The following is a 16,832-nucleotide window of genomic DNA, read 5'->3' as shown; positions in this document are numbered from 1 at the left end:
GGGTCGTAACTTTGGCACCCGATCTTCGTTTGACGTGTAAAATAGCTTGTCAGAAAGATCTATCCAAGCACTACAACTTTGGGAAGAGAAACATAGGTCCATGGACCCATGTTTCTCCCATATTTTCCAAAAAACGTCGTTTAGGGCCTCAAAACAGCTCCAAAAGTTCAGGACCCGAAAAATTGCTAAAAATAGTAAATTGTGCTACAATTACGGAAACTGAAAAACTGAAAGAGATAGTTTTGGGGTTCCAAATGGGATAGGTGGGTGGCCACCAACATCCACCTAGATCATCAGCTCTACTACTGAAGCTGGAAACAAGTCCTCATACTCTTGTAATAGGTAAAAAAGAAAATTTGTGGTTTGTTCATCCCAGTAATCTTCTATAGATGCCATTTTGGGTTTATCCTTCGTCCTAACATTTTGTTTTCTCGGCTTCATCAGCAGAAGGTGAGCACCTTCTCTCGAGGGACTCTCCTAGATGTCTCTCTCCCCTTCTATTTCCTCAAAGGTTAGGTGCCTCAATCCATCTAACCCAACCTCTTCTGGCTCTGCATCCACTTTGTCATAGGTCGCATATTCTGGAGAATCCATGTCATATAGACACTGTAGAAAACTTTCGTTGGAACAACCTTCCACTAACTGTCCTGGGGCGAATAGAACCATTTTTATCACATGAATTGTCTCAGTCATACATTCATTGCTACCTCTGAATGAAAAGATGCTAACAAATTCTTCTTCCAAAACATCTCAATTCGTCGTTTATCGACAGAGTTCCTCCTGTACATACCAAGATCAGGGAACAGCTCCTAGGGTATGTATGACTATATGTACCCACGGATCCTTCGGTATTCCCTACTTTTTCCAATCTTTTATGTAGGCCTCGATGTGCCTCTCGGGACTTGAATTCCATTTGTATTTCATATTATCCTATGGTCAGTCTTCATCCTGAGCAAATATTTCCCTCATGGCTTGTTTGATGGTTTCCCAGTTTCGCAGTGTGCTACGGTTTGTTCTCCACCATGTTGTCAGTGTTGTCATGAGAGCGATATCAAGAAAAGGAATATTTTGATCTTACCTCATTTCTCTGTCTACCTCATTCAAGAATATGTCCACCAATTCACCGTTTTAGTACTTGGGATAGTCTCTTATCTCTGCTCCTATCCAATTTACTTGGCTTATCATTGCACATCGTCTAGTGTTTAGTTCATATCTGCCTTGCTTCCATGCATCCCATGTAGCTTCTGAACTGGTCTTTGAGCTTTGAATACTTCTCCAGCTGACAGATTCTCCCACAGTAGGATTTATGTAATCTTCCATTTTTCCCATTGTTAGTGTGTATAGTTGGTCTAACATTCTTGGTTCATCCCTGTCATCTACAGGTTCTGTGAACTTGGGTCCTTTATAAGAGTCCAAGGGTTGGATCACCCTCATTCCTTATACTTCAAAAATAATCAACTCTTTTTTTAGGTCAATTACAACATAGTTTTCATAGGCCTAGTCGATCCCAAGGAGTGGTGGGTATGGATCTTTATCTCCCATTATTTCGATCACCTCGAATTCAGTGTGCGTCTTCACCCCTGCCACATCTACTTCCATGTTTTCTAGGCTTCCAATAGTTATTATACAATACTGGTTCGTCATTCTTAGTTGTATCGGTGAGTGTTTCTATTGCTACTTCCCCATTTCCTCCCATGTTTTCCTAAGCAGGATGTTTACATCTGATCCTAGGTCTAGCATCATGTCCTTGATATGGAATCCCACAACCTGAGCATTAGTTTGGAATTCCTTTCTGCTTCTCTTTTTGTTTCATCTCACTGTTCTGGAATTCTTTTCTGGTAGGTTGGCAGGTAATCGTTCTACTTCCCCTTCCTCTACTAATAATGCAGCGTTTAAAAAATTTCGCAACTCCTTTAACATGCACTCATCTTCAACAATTTACAGGAATAATTTAAACCATTCTTCAATCGGTTGGTTATAATCAAGCATGTGGCCATTCTGTCTCTGGTCTTCCTTCAGCTCAGTCATCCCTTCGAACAGCTTAGTTGCTTCATGATAATACTGCTTTTGACGCTCAGGCTGATATGCTTTCTTTGGAGATGTTTCTCTAACAATAAAGGGTGGGTTCGTCGTATTATGATCCTCCCCCATTTTCTCTCCTCCTCTTATAACTATATTAATATTGGTTGTGGGAATACCGTCGTCGATACACACTTCGGCATTAACTAGGTTAGCCCTCTCTGCTTGGTCATTTCCTCCCACTTTGCAATGAGTTCTGGACAATCCTCCATGGCATGAGTATTAATCCTACATTGTGAGAACCATGGTCTCCTAGGAAGCGGAATTCCCTATAAATGTGTCCTTCCTGGTCACAGTTGTAACATCTTATGGGGCATCTTCCTCCCATTCTTCCTCCTCTCCCATTTCCTCCTTGTCCTCCCTGGTTTGACTCATTAATCTTGAATGTCGATCTGTCCAGCCATTCTACTAGATCATCTAGTGCTCATCACTGGTCAGTGTGATGTGTTGCAAATGCACAGAACACATAGTAGTTGTTATTAGGGATGTTGGATTATTTCTGTAGTATTGGGAGCATCTATGGCAGATGTCCATACATTCTATAGATCTTGCAATAATCCTAGTTATTCGATTCAAGAAAAACTCCTTGCACTCCTAATATTGCAACTCCTGTAGTTGGTGGGGTCCCTGACGATCCCGCAACCCCCCCTAGATGGTTAATTCCTCGCAACCTTGGGAATTCTGTCGTGACATGTCCTTCCACCATGTAGTGTGTGCACCATACGTTGGGTCTGGTTTGTCACATTGGTTGAAGATCCTTCAGTTTCTCCATTAAAGTTGTGATCTGATTCTGAAGGCCCATGACTGACAAATCTTGAAAACTTATCCCTCCCTAATATTCATGATGATATCTAGACATGGCCTCTATGCATGATGCTTGCTCCAAAGCATCTTGGAGGATTTCGATTTTCTGTTGCGTCAGTGGCGTTCTGGTGAGGGGCAAGAGTGCCTCGATGAACCAGTCCCACTGGTGATTCAGATATAGAGTGTAGCTCAGTTTAGAAATGGCATCCTTAAACCTTTGCATGAGTTCCAAAGCAGTTCGACCCTCCTTCTGCTTGATCTCCTACAGTTCTCATAGCCCTTATTTATCTCTCTGAGGGACTTTGAATTCCTGCATGAATCCTCTCTTGATATCATATATTGTGGGATTGTGGTTTTGTTCCACCCATTTTATAAACCAACATAGAGATATCTCCCTCAGCATGGTATAGAAATCCACTATCTTGATGTTGTCTGGAGCCTGATGTGCTCTCCAAATAGATTCACAGAGATACCAATGTTATTCCATGTATTCGTTTCTGATCCAAATTGGATCCTAAAACACTCTCTAAGTTTTCATAACTCTGTAAAATTCATGCCAAAGTTTCAAAGTCTTATAAAGATCGAGCTTATCAGAAATATCCTTTAGACAGTTGTAATTTGTGAACAGCGTGAAGCAACGAGGACCCTCGGTCATGCGCACAGACCATTGGCCCATGGTAATGCGGTCTGTCATGAATTGGAAAAATGGGAGGTATTTTTAAGAAATCGGGGTGGTTTCTGATATGCGATTAGCGACAAGTCGCTAATTGCATATCGCCAACAAAACCCCTCAAAGAAGGAAAAGCCCCAAGTGACCCAGACCTGAAAAGTTATAAAATGTACGAATATCACGTCAATTCCATTAGAGGCAGGGTCCCACACAAAAACCAGTAGGATATCGAAAGGGCTTCGAGCGATAAGCGGTTTCAACCGAGTCCCGCCCGATGCCACACACTAGGTGCCACGTGTCCAGTGGAAGAGAGAGAAAATCGCTCACATCATATGGGTAAACTTCATGCTACTTACCCCCCCGATATGGACGGAGACCGTAGGATCTGGAGGCCCCAGATCAACGACAGAAATGTGATCCAATGGATGACTAGATTCAACGGGGTAAACAGGCCGAGTTATATAAGGTTTGAAGTCTGGCATGGATGATGAGTTGGCAAAGATTCATGTTTCATAGGAAATCTAAGAGAAAACAGAAATAATGGTCGTTCAAACATTTCCAAGAGAACTGACACTCAGTTTCATGTTACGAAATAGGTGGCCACCTCCCTGTGAGGCGTTATACAGTGATGATGACGCAGAATAGAGGAATTCAAATGGACAAAGGCAGGGGAACCAAAAAGCCAGGAAATGGAAACGAACAATCAGAAATCAGATTGGCTTTAAAGCCATGAACTAACAGGAAGAAAGCAAGAAATGAGAAAAGCAAGTTAAGAAAGCTAAGAGCAGATAACAGAGAGAGGAAGTTGAGCTGACCTGCAAAGTAAAGGCAGCATTGAGACAGAGCCAGAGAGAGTCAGAGAGTCTATGTACTCCAGAGAAGGCTTGAGAGGTTCAAGTGAACTCCTCTGTACATGTCTGTCGTGTATGAGTTTCAGTTTGGGCTCATACTACTATGACCAAGTAGAGGTCGACTTTCAAGAAGGAGAGTCTGTGTACTCCAGAGACTTGGGGAATCCAAGTACAGTCTTGCTGATTTATATCTGTTGAGTGAGACTCAAATTGAGTTCACTGTTGTAAAAACTCTACTTTGAAAACATAATAGAGAGGCCACCACTAAAGCCTAGACCAGGAGATGTAGCCCAGGAGTATTGGGTGAACTCCTTATTAAACCTGTTGTGTTTACATGTTTTCCTGTTATGTTTTCTCTAATTGTTTCAGTGTTTGTGTATTTCGCAATCTTATCGATATGTTGCATAAAGTAACATAGGCACATCCACACACATGAGTCTGTAATACCTTAATTGTTTGTCTTGGATCAATTCCAGATCAAATGGTATCAAAGCTCTAGGTTACTAAGGTTAGACAAGCTTGTGTTGGATTTGTTGTTGAATGCTAACTAGATCAAAGCTTAAATTAGGAGAAGGAGATTTGGTTGAAGCTAACCCAGAAATTGGAAGAGTCTATCCTAAGAGGAAAATGTCAAAAGAAAGTCCCTTGGAATCGACTCCCAGTTCATGGACAGTTTCTTGACCATGAAATCCATGGTAGAAGAAATATATAGAGAGTTTAAGAAAGGTAGAGATGAAGATTCATCAAACTCCAAACAAGATAAAGGAGTAGAAGAATCTCTCCTCCATGACCACTCTAAAGACAAAGGGAAAGAAGAAAAACTTCCCACACCTCCTAATAGCCTTGAAAATAAAAAGAAGACATCTTTGATTAAATTAGATGTTAAATTTGATTTTCCAATATATGATGGAGAGTTGAATGCAGAGAAGCTGGATAATTGGATTAGACAAATTGATGTATATTGCAGAGTGTAGAGCATCGATTCAAACAAGAGTAAGATTCAGCTGGCCAGCCTATGCCTTGGAGGCACTGCCTTAGTATGGTGGGAAGGTAGGACACAAGCTGACATGAAGAAGCATGGTAAAATTATTTTTGTATGGAGTGAATTTGTTTCTGCAATTAAAAATCAATTCTATCCACTAGCCTATATGCAGCAAGCCATGATGAGCTGGCAAACTCTTTGCCAATAAAAAGGGCAAAATATACAAGGCTACACCTAAGAATTTAGGAAAAGAGCTTTGATTCTAGGCATTTCTTTAGACTCACCTGAAACTTTTTTGAAGTATATAGGTGGTCTACACAACTATTTAAAGCACACCATTCTCATGTTTAATCCCACTAGCATAGATGAGGTATCTATTCAGGCTACACATCTAGAGGCTAGACACAATAATGTGAACCCAAATGTTGGGGGATCATCAAAACCCACTACAAGAAAGAATAAGGAAAAGAGAAAATAGAAATGGAAAGAGAGGAAGACAAATACTATACAAAATACCAAATATTCATGCACTCACTATAAGAAGGATGGGCATGATGATGAACACTGTTGGATTCTGCATCTGGAGCTGAAACCCAAGAAGTACGATGGCAAAAAGAAGAAGAATGTTGCAGCTATTCAAAAAGATTTTGGGTCAAACTCATGGGATGAAACAACGATCACGGCCATTGGTATAAAAGGTAAAAAATTTGAAGCATCTACTAGTAATTCTACACAATCTACTGATAATGAAGAAAATGAGAGGAAAAGACATGAGTTTTTTCATATTCGAGTTATTTCCAAGCATCAAAATATTGATACTTTGTTTGATAGTGACTCACAGGTAAATTTAATTTCTTAATAAATTGTAAAGAAGTTGGGATTACTAACCACACCTCACAAGAAACCATATCCATTAGGTTGGTTATGTGATAAAGCAAAGCTACAAGTGACTAGGCACTGTAAACTTAATTTTTCTTTTGGGTCAGCATTTGTAAATGAGGTTGAGTTAGATATAGTTCCTTTGGATATATGTGGAATTTTTTTAGGAAGTCCTTACTTGTATGATAGGAAATCCATTTTCTATAGAGCTGAGAACAAGTATCAACTCGTTAAAGATGGGATCGAATATATTGTAAGAGCTCATAAACTCAAGAATAATTATACTCTCATAAACTCAGGCTAGATGAAAAGAATTGTAAATTCATGAAAACAAAATTTACTGATGGTTGTAGAGGAAAAGAAACCTGATAAAACCAATGTATTTGAGGGCTATAATGCTAAATAGCAAGCTGATTTAGAAAAAATTGTTTCAAAATATGATATATTATTTCAAGAACCTAAAGGTCTGCCACCTAAAAAGGAAATAGTACATGATATTAATTTGCAGCAAGATGCTCCATTGCCTAACATTGGAATGTACAATTTGTTCGCTTTATAGAATGCAGAAATCAAGAAGCGGGTACAAGAGCTGCTCAAGAAAGGCTTCATAAGACCTAGCACATCACCATGTGGGTCTCCAATTGTCTTGGTGAGAAAGAAAGATGGCTCGTGGAGAATGTGCATTGATTACCGAGAATTGAATAAGATAATGATAAAAAATCATTATCCTATTCCTCGCATAGATGATCTACTAGATCAGTTGAAAGAAGTTGTTTATTTTTCCATGTTGGATTTGCATAGTGGCTATCAACAAGTCAGAGTTGCAAAGCAAGATGCATGGAAGACTGCTTTCAAAACAAAGTAGGGATTGTATGAGTGGTTGGTTATGCCTTTTGGCTTAACTAATGCTCTTGCTACTTTCATGCGAGTAATGAATGATGTACTCAGACCTTTTATTGATGATTTTGTCATTGTATATTTAGATGACATTCTTATATTTAGTAAAACATGGGAAGAACATTTGAAGCATGTAAAGAAAACTCTAGATGTTTTGAAAAGAGAAAATATTTATGTTAAGCTCTCAAAATGTGAATTTGGCAAAACATCTATGAATTATTTGGGTCATATTGTAGGGGGTGGTGAATTGAAGATAGATCCCTCTAAGGTTGCAATCATTGTAAACTAGCCTAAACCCAAATCTGCTACAGAAGTTAGAAGCTTCCTAAGAGCAGCACAGTATTAGAGAAAGTTTATTTCTAACTTTTCCTTGATTGCAGCTCCCTTACATGCTTTAATAAGATTGAACAAGGTGTTTTAGTGGGGAGGAAAATATCAGAAATCCTTTGACACCTTCAAAGAAAATATTAGTACAACATCAGTACTAGCACTGCCCGATCTTCAAAAACCATTTGAGATTGAAACAGATGCCAGTGACTATGCCATGGGAGCAATGTTGATGCAGCATGGTAAACCCATATGTTATCATTCTGAGAAATTTAATTATGCAGTAGTAAATTATCCCACATATGATAAAGAATTTTATGCATTAGTACAGAGTGTGAAAAAGTGGAAACATTATTTAATGGGAAAAGAGACACTTATACATACTGATCATCAACCACTTCAATATTTGCACTCACAAACTAAGTTGCAACAATCAAGACACTATAGGTGGATGGGTTTTCTACAACAGTTTCATCTTGTCATCAGATATAAAAAGAGCATACACAATAAAGTTGCAGATATGTTGTCCAGACCAATCATAAATGCATCTACTATACTTAAGCATAATTCAGTATTGAATGAAAGCTATTGACAGTATACTCAAGATATAGATTAGAAAGATGTATATGCAACTTTAAGTCATGGAAAACAAGTAGAAGAATTGGACTATCATGTTAAGGACCAACTCTTGTATCATTTTGGAAAGTTATGCATTCCACAAACTGAAAGAGTAAAGATAATTCGAGAAGCACACACTTCTCTAATATCAGGTCACTTTGTTGTAAGTAAAACAGTTGCACAGCTGTAAAGATTTTGTTATTGGCCAAAAATGAATGAAACTGTTTTTAGATATGTAAGAGGGTGTACCATGTGTGCTAAAATCAAGCCCAACAATAGAAAACTAGGCTTGTACACTCCAATACTAGTTCCTTCTCATCCGTGGGAAAGTGTTTCCATGGACTTTGTTGGAGGACTGCCTAAATCTAGAAAAGGTCATGACTATTTATATGTTGTTGTGGATAGGTTCAGCAAAATGTGTATTTTAATACCTTGTAACAAATAGATTACAGCTGAACAAACTGCAAAGTTGTTCTTTCAGCATGTATGGGTTCATTTTGGATTACCCACTCCCATTATATCTTATCAAGACTCCCGATTTGTTGGGAAATTTTGGTCGAGTTTGTGGGAATTGATGGACACCAGAATAAAGAAGAGCACAGCTTTTCATCCGCAAACAAATGGCCAAACAAAAGTGGTCAATAGAACAATGCTCTAGTTGTTGAGAGGCTATTGCAACAAGCATCCCAAGCTTTGGGATGAACATTTGTGTTATGTGCAGATGCTTACAATCGAGCTAAACATTCTTCTACACAAAGATCTCCTTTTGAGACCTGTTTTGGTTTCAAACCAAGGTCTCCCTTAGATTTTGTCTTTGGTAAAGACATAGTAGTTGATGGACACAGTGATGTGGAGAAGGCAACCAAGTTCATTCAACAAATCCAAGAGATTCACCAGGCAGTACAGGAACAGCTAGAAAAGAGCCAAGCCAAGTACAAGGCAAGGCATGATAAGCAACAGATTGAGCATAGTTTCCAAGTTGGTGATCAAGTTTGGTTGTATATCAGCAAAGACAGAATAAAAGGTGAAGGTAAGAAGTTGAAGCCAATAAGGTATGGACCTTTCAAGATGCTTGAGAAGATTGGTGAGAATGCTTTTCGCCTTGATTTACCAGCTTACATGCACATCTACTCAGTTGTTAATGCAAACAGCTTGAGACTATTTGATCCTTCATTGATTGAAGATCTCGAAGAGCAAAGTCCATTGCCTTATATTGATGATCTGTTGTCTGAATATCTCAATGAGTTGTAGGAAGATACAGTTCTAGACAGGAAGGTGAGAACTACGCACAGGGGGGATGTTGAGTACCTTAGGATTGGACTCAAAGGTTCAAAACCAAGCAGTGAAAAGTGGATAGAGATTGAGCAAGCAAGAAATATATACCCTCACTTGATTGATGCTTAAAAACCAACTTTTGGTGGTCCAAAATATTTTTCAATGGGAAGGCGATGATCCAACTTTGATCCTAAAACACTCTCTAAGTTTTCATAACTCTGTAAAATTCATGCTAAATTTTCAAAGGCTTATAAAGATCGAGCTTATCAGAAATATCCTCGAAACAGTTTTAATTTGTGAACAGTGTGGAGCAATGAGAACCCTTGGTCATGTGCGTAGACCATTGGCCCATGGTAATGCACACTGTCACGAATTGGCAAAATGGGAGGTATTTTTGAGAAACCGGGGTGGTTTCTGATACCCCTCAAAGAAGGAAAAGCCCTGAGTGACCCAAACCCAAAAATTTATAAAATGTATGGATATCGCACCGATTCTGTCTGAGGCAGGATCCCACACAAAAACTGGCAGGATATCGAAAGGGCTTCGAGTGGTAAGCGGTTTCAACTGTGTCCTGCTTAATGCCACACACTAGGTGCCACACGTCCAGCGGAAGAGAGAGAAAACCACTCACATCGGACGAGTAAACATTATGCTACTTTCCTGCCCGATATGGAAGAAGACTGTAGGATTTGGAGGCCCCAGATTGACAGCGGGAATGCGATCCGATGGATGACGGGATTCAATGGGGTAAACAGGCTGATTTATATAAGGCTTGAAGTTCGGCATGGACGATGAGTTGGCAAAGATTTGTGTTTCGCAGGAAATCTTGGAGCAAATAGAAATAACTGCCATTCAAACATTTCCAAGAGAACTGACACTCAATTCGTTATGAAATAGGTGGCCACCTCCCTGTGAGGCATTATACAGTGATGATGACGCGGAACAGAGGAATTCAAACGGACAAAGGCAGGGGAACCAGAAAGTCAGGAAGCGGAAATGAACAGTTAGAAAACATATTGGTTTTAAAGACACGAACTGACAGGGACAAAGAAAGCAGTGAGAAAAGTGAGTTAATAAAGCTAAGAGTAGAGAACAGAGAGAGGAATTTGAGTTGACTTCCAGAGCAAAGGTAGCATCAAGACAGATCCAGAGAGAGTCAGAGAGTCTGTGTACTCTAGAGAAGGCTTGAGATGTTCAAGTGAACTCCTCTGTACATTCATGTCGTGTATGAGTCTCAGTGTGGGCTCATAATACTGTGACTAAGTAGAGGTCGAGTTTCAGTAAGGAGAGTTTGTGTACTCCAGAGACTTGGGGAATCCAAGTACAGTCTTGTTTATTTATATCTGTTGAGTGAGAGTCAAATTGAGCTCACCGTTGTAAAAACTATACTTTGAAAACATAATAGAGAAGCCACCACTGAAGGTTGGACCAAGAGACGTAGCCCAAGAGTATTGGGTGAACTCCTTATTAAACCTATTGTGTTTACATGTTTTCCTGTTATGTTTTCTCTAACTGCTTTAGTGTCTGTGTATTTTGCAATCTTATCGATCTGTTGCATAAAGTAACATAGGCACATCCACGCACATGAGTCTGTAATACCTTAATTGTTTGTCTTGGATCAATTCCACATCAGTTTCCCCTGCCTTCCAACTCTGGATATATGGTAAAAGATCTTGACATGTTTATTTGGGTATGAGCTAGTAACTTGAACCCTTTGTTCCCTGGCCGTTGGGGTCCTTGTAGCCCCAAGTTACTAATACTACTAGTTCCCTTGTTACTTCCAATATTAAAAATGGCCTTATATTTCTCATGCACTCTGTGTACCCATATTTCCTTGGATAATTTAATAACAAATTTCTCTGGATTGTAGTAAGGTACTAGGGGAAGGTCAGGAGGGAAGCTACCTTTATCTTGGGGGTATTGCTCCTGACTACTAATGGATTCTTCTCCTTAGGTAAATAATCTTCTCATGACGTCGCCCATGTCCTCTTCTCTCTCCTCTTCATACCCACCCGGCATTTAATCCTGCACTATCCCTAATACAACATACCATCCAATACACAGAAACTACTACATGCATGAATCTTACAAGACATTTCAAAATTTTAAGCGGGTCACCATATCATATACACTCATATACATTATGCTATGCAACAAGTCTGAGCTTTCTGTTATATTGATTCAATAGTAAAACATCACAAGACATATTGGAATTCGTCGTAGGTAATTACAAGGAGTACCCGTTTACAGGCTCACGGGCTCTTTCTCTAGCTCAAAGGTCTTGCTCAAATAAGTCTCTACATTCTGGTACTGGCCTGCCGCAACTAGCTATCTTCTCCACAACACCAACCTCAACAGCCTAATCAAACAAACCCTCTTCCTTGTGAAACTTCCCCTTATATATTTATCCCTGCCACTTGAACTACTAGTTCTCGCTCAGCTTCCCCTCCTCCTTTCTGTCTGCTTGGCTACCTTTGTCTTCCGCTGCCACCTTACCATAACCATTCTGCAACTGCTTGTTCTTTGGCCAACCAAAATAATCAAAACCTTTGCAAAACCAAAACGAAGGCCCAAACAAGCAACCATCTACAAATTGCCCCCCCCCCCACAATATAGACTTGTTCACTAGGTACTTCAAAGAAATATTGTGTGTGTACATTTTGAAGTGCGTACCCGACAAATAGTGCATGAATGTTTGGAGTGAATACACCATTGCCAATCCTTCATGCTCTATGGTTGAATAATTATTTTGTGTCTTAGATAACTTTCTGTTCATAAACGTTATTGTATGGTCAATATCACCTATGGCTGGCTAGGCTAGCACAACTCCTAATGTTGTGCAAGGTGCATCTACATGTACATTGAATTCCTTCTTCCATTCAGGGAACACTAGAATAGGAGTTGTGACCATTTTTTCCTTCAAGGCATCCAAACTCTTTTGGCAATCCTCATCCCAGAAAAACATTGCATCCTTCTTTAGTAATATCTCCATGGACATAGTGATCTGTGCATATGATTTGATGAATTTCCTATAATATCCTGTATGGCCCAAAGTCGTGCACAGTTGTTTGACATTCCTCAAAGACTGGAAATTGATAATCACTGTGATTTTGGTAGGGTCTACCATCAACCCCTGCTTACAAACAACATGCCCCGAGAGTATCGCATATGGTATGCAAAATATGTGTTTCTTTATAGTAAGGGACATCTGATTCTTTCGACAAGTATTTGTTTTCTCAACTTCATCGGTAGAAGGTGAGCACCTTCTCTTGAGGGAATCTCCTTGATGTCTCTCTCCCCTTCTGTTTCCTCAAAGGTCAGGTGTCTCAATCTATCTAACCCATCCTCGTCTAGCTCTACATCCACCTTGTCATAGGTCGCATATTCTGGAGAATCCATGTCATACAGACACTGTAGAAAACTTTCATCAAGACAACCTTCAACTAACTATCCTGGGGTGAACATAACCCTTTTTATTGCATGAAGTGTCTCAGTCATGCATTCATTGTTACCTCTGAATGAAAATATGCTAATGAACTGTGCCTCCAAAACATCCCAATCTGTCGTTTGTTGATGGAGTTTCTCTTATACGTACCAGGCTCGGGGAACGGCTCCTAGGGTATGTATCAATATATGTACCCACGGATCCTTTCGTATTCCCTGATGTTAGAGACTAGATTTGCCTCAGGCTGAAAAAGCAAGGTTCCAAGTCCACATCAAACCACGCTCAGCCTCGTAGCTAGCCCTACGAGGATAGGAGAGGGCTCTCTCCAAGTCAATCTCAGTGAAAGATGATCTATGGGGCTTGAGATGACTGAAATATAAACCTATTCTAGGCTAGGTATGAAGTACAAGGATTTGTTTTGAGTTTTTGGGGGTTTTGTTGGAAAAAGGGAAAGGCAAATTTTGGATCCGGGGATGAGGCCAGATTTTTGCAGAGTTCAGGTAGGGGCAAGATAGGTAGTATTTTTGATGCTTTGGATCGAATGAATGGATGGATCAGACCGGTTAGAAGCTAAGGATGGAAATAGGGTCTCAAGAGTCCTCCTCAAACAGATGAAAACATGAAGAATTAAACAAAATATCCAGGCAGATCATAGCAGTCCAATGAATTCTACCTTAATCACTCATTTGTTTAATTGCAGAAGACAAGAGAAGGGAAAATGATACACATAAACATCAATGAACTTAAAAATACATAGAGAAACACACCATCAAAACATAGAGCCACATGGATCCCAACAAGTGCTGCAAAACCTTGGTCCTTCCTTTGCAAAAATTGCAGAAATGAAATGTACAATAGAGTGCCAAGCAATCCCAAGTGTCCAACCATGAAAATGACTTAGAAATTACATAATATAGACAAGCCAAACCTATTCCCTTGCCTCTAGGGGTCAAGTTCATCATTCTAGGAGCTGTTTGAACTAATTCTAAATAAGGAACTGAAATCTAGGTAGTCAAACAACTTACCCCTATATGCTAGGAAACTGATTCATTCATTAAATTTTCACTTTTTAGTGAATGAATCCTCTAGAACAAGTAAAAATGTGCAAATATTACATCATCGTTATCAAATTACATCATGAAAAGTCAAGAGTAACATCAAGAAGCAAAAATGGTCAAAACTGGACAAATTTCTGAGCTGAAAAATGAAAAACACGCCAAAATTCTCTATGCGCCACGCCCAAATTCTCTATGCGTCGTGCAACTTTGGAGCTGATTTTGAGGCACTTCCCAAAGTCCAATTTGATCCCAAGATAGTTTGTTGGAAAGCCCTACCTGTCTACTTTCCAACCCAAGTATAATTTCTAGATTTCGATGTCATCTGCCCCTCCAAAACTTCAATATCCCAAGACTTCTTCCTGTGTGTCAAAATAGGGGCAGTGAGGTCATTTTTAGGGTGTTTTTTACCCTTTAGGCAACCCAGAATTTGATGAAATCTTTAGGTAATCCATGAGCATACATAAATTTTGATGAAAAATTCAGAAATACAAAGTTTTCCTCCAATTATAAGTGCGCGCCAAGTGGCGCTACCCGTTGGTCAGAAAAACCTATTTTAAAGCCAAAAAATTCAAAATTGACAAAATTTTCTCCAAATTCCTTGAAATTTGGGTTGGACCTTCTCTATCAAGTGTCATGTTGGGATAAAGAGGTTTCAGCCAAGATCTGAAGATGATCATGCTCCTTTTGCCTCTTTTGCTTCTTTGTCGCCTTCTTCAATTTTGCCTTTAGATTCCTTATTCGTGCCTTGGAACTCGTATTTTGTGCCCTGTAATGGAAAACCATATATCTCAACAATGATTTATCCCTATCGACCTTGTCCAACAGTCTCTCCAAGTGGATGTTGATTCTTTCGAGCCAAGACTCCTGATCAGCCTCTATCTCCTGCTGAATGGGTGTCATCTTATTTAGGCTTCTTTGGGCAGCCTTGGCGATTTTTCTTTATGTTTTTGTCACCTCTATGAGGCCTCCTGGTTGCATGTACCTCTGTGGACAAGTCACTATGTGTCTCTTCTTCATGATCATATGACGGATCAGATGTCATGTCTACTAGTGGACAAACTGTCTTGGACAAATAGGTGTTGATATGTCACACTGTCTTGTACTGCCTTTGATGATGTGCTTGACCTTTGTCACCAAGGGAAAACAATGACATGAGGGACAGTAAGGGGAGGGAAAAATAGTGGAGAGTTAAGGGAGTGTTGGGATAGATTTTAATTAGGGAAATGTAGGATGTTTTGGGATTATAGGATTATGGTTTAGGGATTTACAATTGAGATTTTGGAAAAGGGCATTTGGGATAGGGGATTAGTGAATTTAGGGGGTAGGGAAACTAAGGGAATAATGAAAACAAGGGACAAATGGGATGTGGGAGAGAACTTGGTGACAAAACAGTGAATTGAAACCCTAGCAGCAAGTTTCTTTGAGGTGATCCAAAAGGTAGGGTTTGATTGTTTTAAACAAGCACCATGAAACATACACCATCAAACCATCATCGAACTTGGATAGAAAACAGTTTTGAAAGGTCTACCTACTTGTATCAAGATCAATCCATGCAATTTCGGGCGATTGGAGTGAGTTTGGAAATTTTTAGGACTTCTCAGCTGTATGCACCGCACACCAGCCCAACGCGCCGCACACTCCATGTGCGCCGCGCCAGTGTATTTTTACACTGCGAAAAATTTCCCAATGCGCCACGCGGCCTATGTGCGCCGCGCACCAAACCCTATTTTTTAGTGCTTTTTTAATAAGACTTTTGGAGGCCTTCTATGTGTCCAAATTGGGCATAGGATAGCTCGTTGGAAAGGTATATGAGTCTAATTTCCAACCCAACTAGAACTTTTTAATTTGGATTTCATTTGTCTTGTCAAAAATCAAATCTCCCAAGACTGGTCAAAATGTGCCAAATGAGGTTTCCTCAAGGCAGAGTGCTATTGCAGTCAATTGTTGAAGGTGTTCCTCAACTCCAAATTGAGCTCATGATAGCTCATTGGAAATATATTTGTGTCTAGTTAGCATTTTACTCATCAAGAAAGTCATTTGGCTAACCAAGCTAGGAGGAAACTTGATTTTCCCAATGTCACTTCAGAGGTGCATCTCTCCCGAGGCAATTGTATTTTTGACATTTCTCTAAAGCCATGACACCTGTGTAAAAAGTGAAGGAGGTTTTTCTTCCTTGGCCTGTTTTGGAAAAACACCTCTCTCATTGTTTCCAAATTCATCTTTCCTTGCTCAAAAACATCATTTGAGTAAAACCTACCCCGATGTGTGGAACAAGAGATTTGTCGAAATGAAGCGAAATGAAGGGGATAGGGAGCTTCTAAATTCTTGAGGAAATTTTGGGAAGTAAGGAGGGATGTTAGAAAGTAGGGGAAATTGTAATCTCAGAAATTGAGTGAGGGGAAGGGGTCCACAAGGGAAAAACACAGGCCTAGCCTAGAAAATAGGGTTTGTAGCAAGAAACTAGGGTTTGTGCGAAAATGCGCAATTTGGGGAATCTCAGTGATGGGAAGTTTTTAATAAGGTACATTAAGGATAGGGGAAGGTGTATGAACATCAGGATACAAGTTTTGCTGATGATTTGACCGTCCAAGAGAAATTTCCTTCAAAACCCTAGGAGAGGGAAATGACCTTACCTAGGCGCAACTAAAGCATGGACAAGGTGTAAAATGACCCATTGGAACCTGACATGATGATGAAAACCCTATGAATGATGGCACACTCATCTGAATGGTGACATGGACTGACATTTGGACAATTTTGAAAGGATTAAAAGCAAACCCTAGACTTAATTCCTAGTGACCAAATTTTTCTTAAAGACTCACTGAAATGACAAAAGTTGACCTTGACACCTTAAAATCACTTTGTAAGAGCATGTTTGATCACTGGAGGAAGGCTGCAAAGATTGACACTAAAATTGGCTCCAATGGGGATGGTATCTCCTTAGAGG

Source organism: Pinus tabuliformis, chromosome 2_1 (assembly GCF_031772625.1).
Source record: "Pinus tabuliformis cultivar Carrire ecotype Pingquan chromosome 2_1, CPIR1, whole genome shotgun sequence".
NCBI classification, from domain to species: domain Eukaryota; kingdom Viridiplantae; phylum Streptophyta; class Pinopsida; order Pinales; family Pinaceae; genus Pinus; species Pinus tabuliformis.
Note: the sequence above shows the minus strand (reverse complement) of the source record.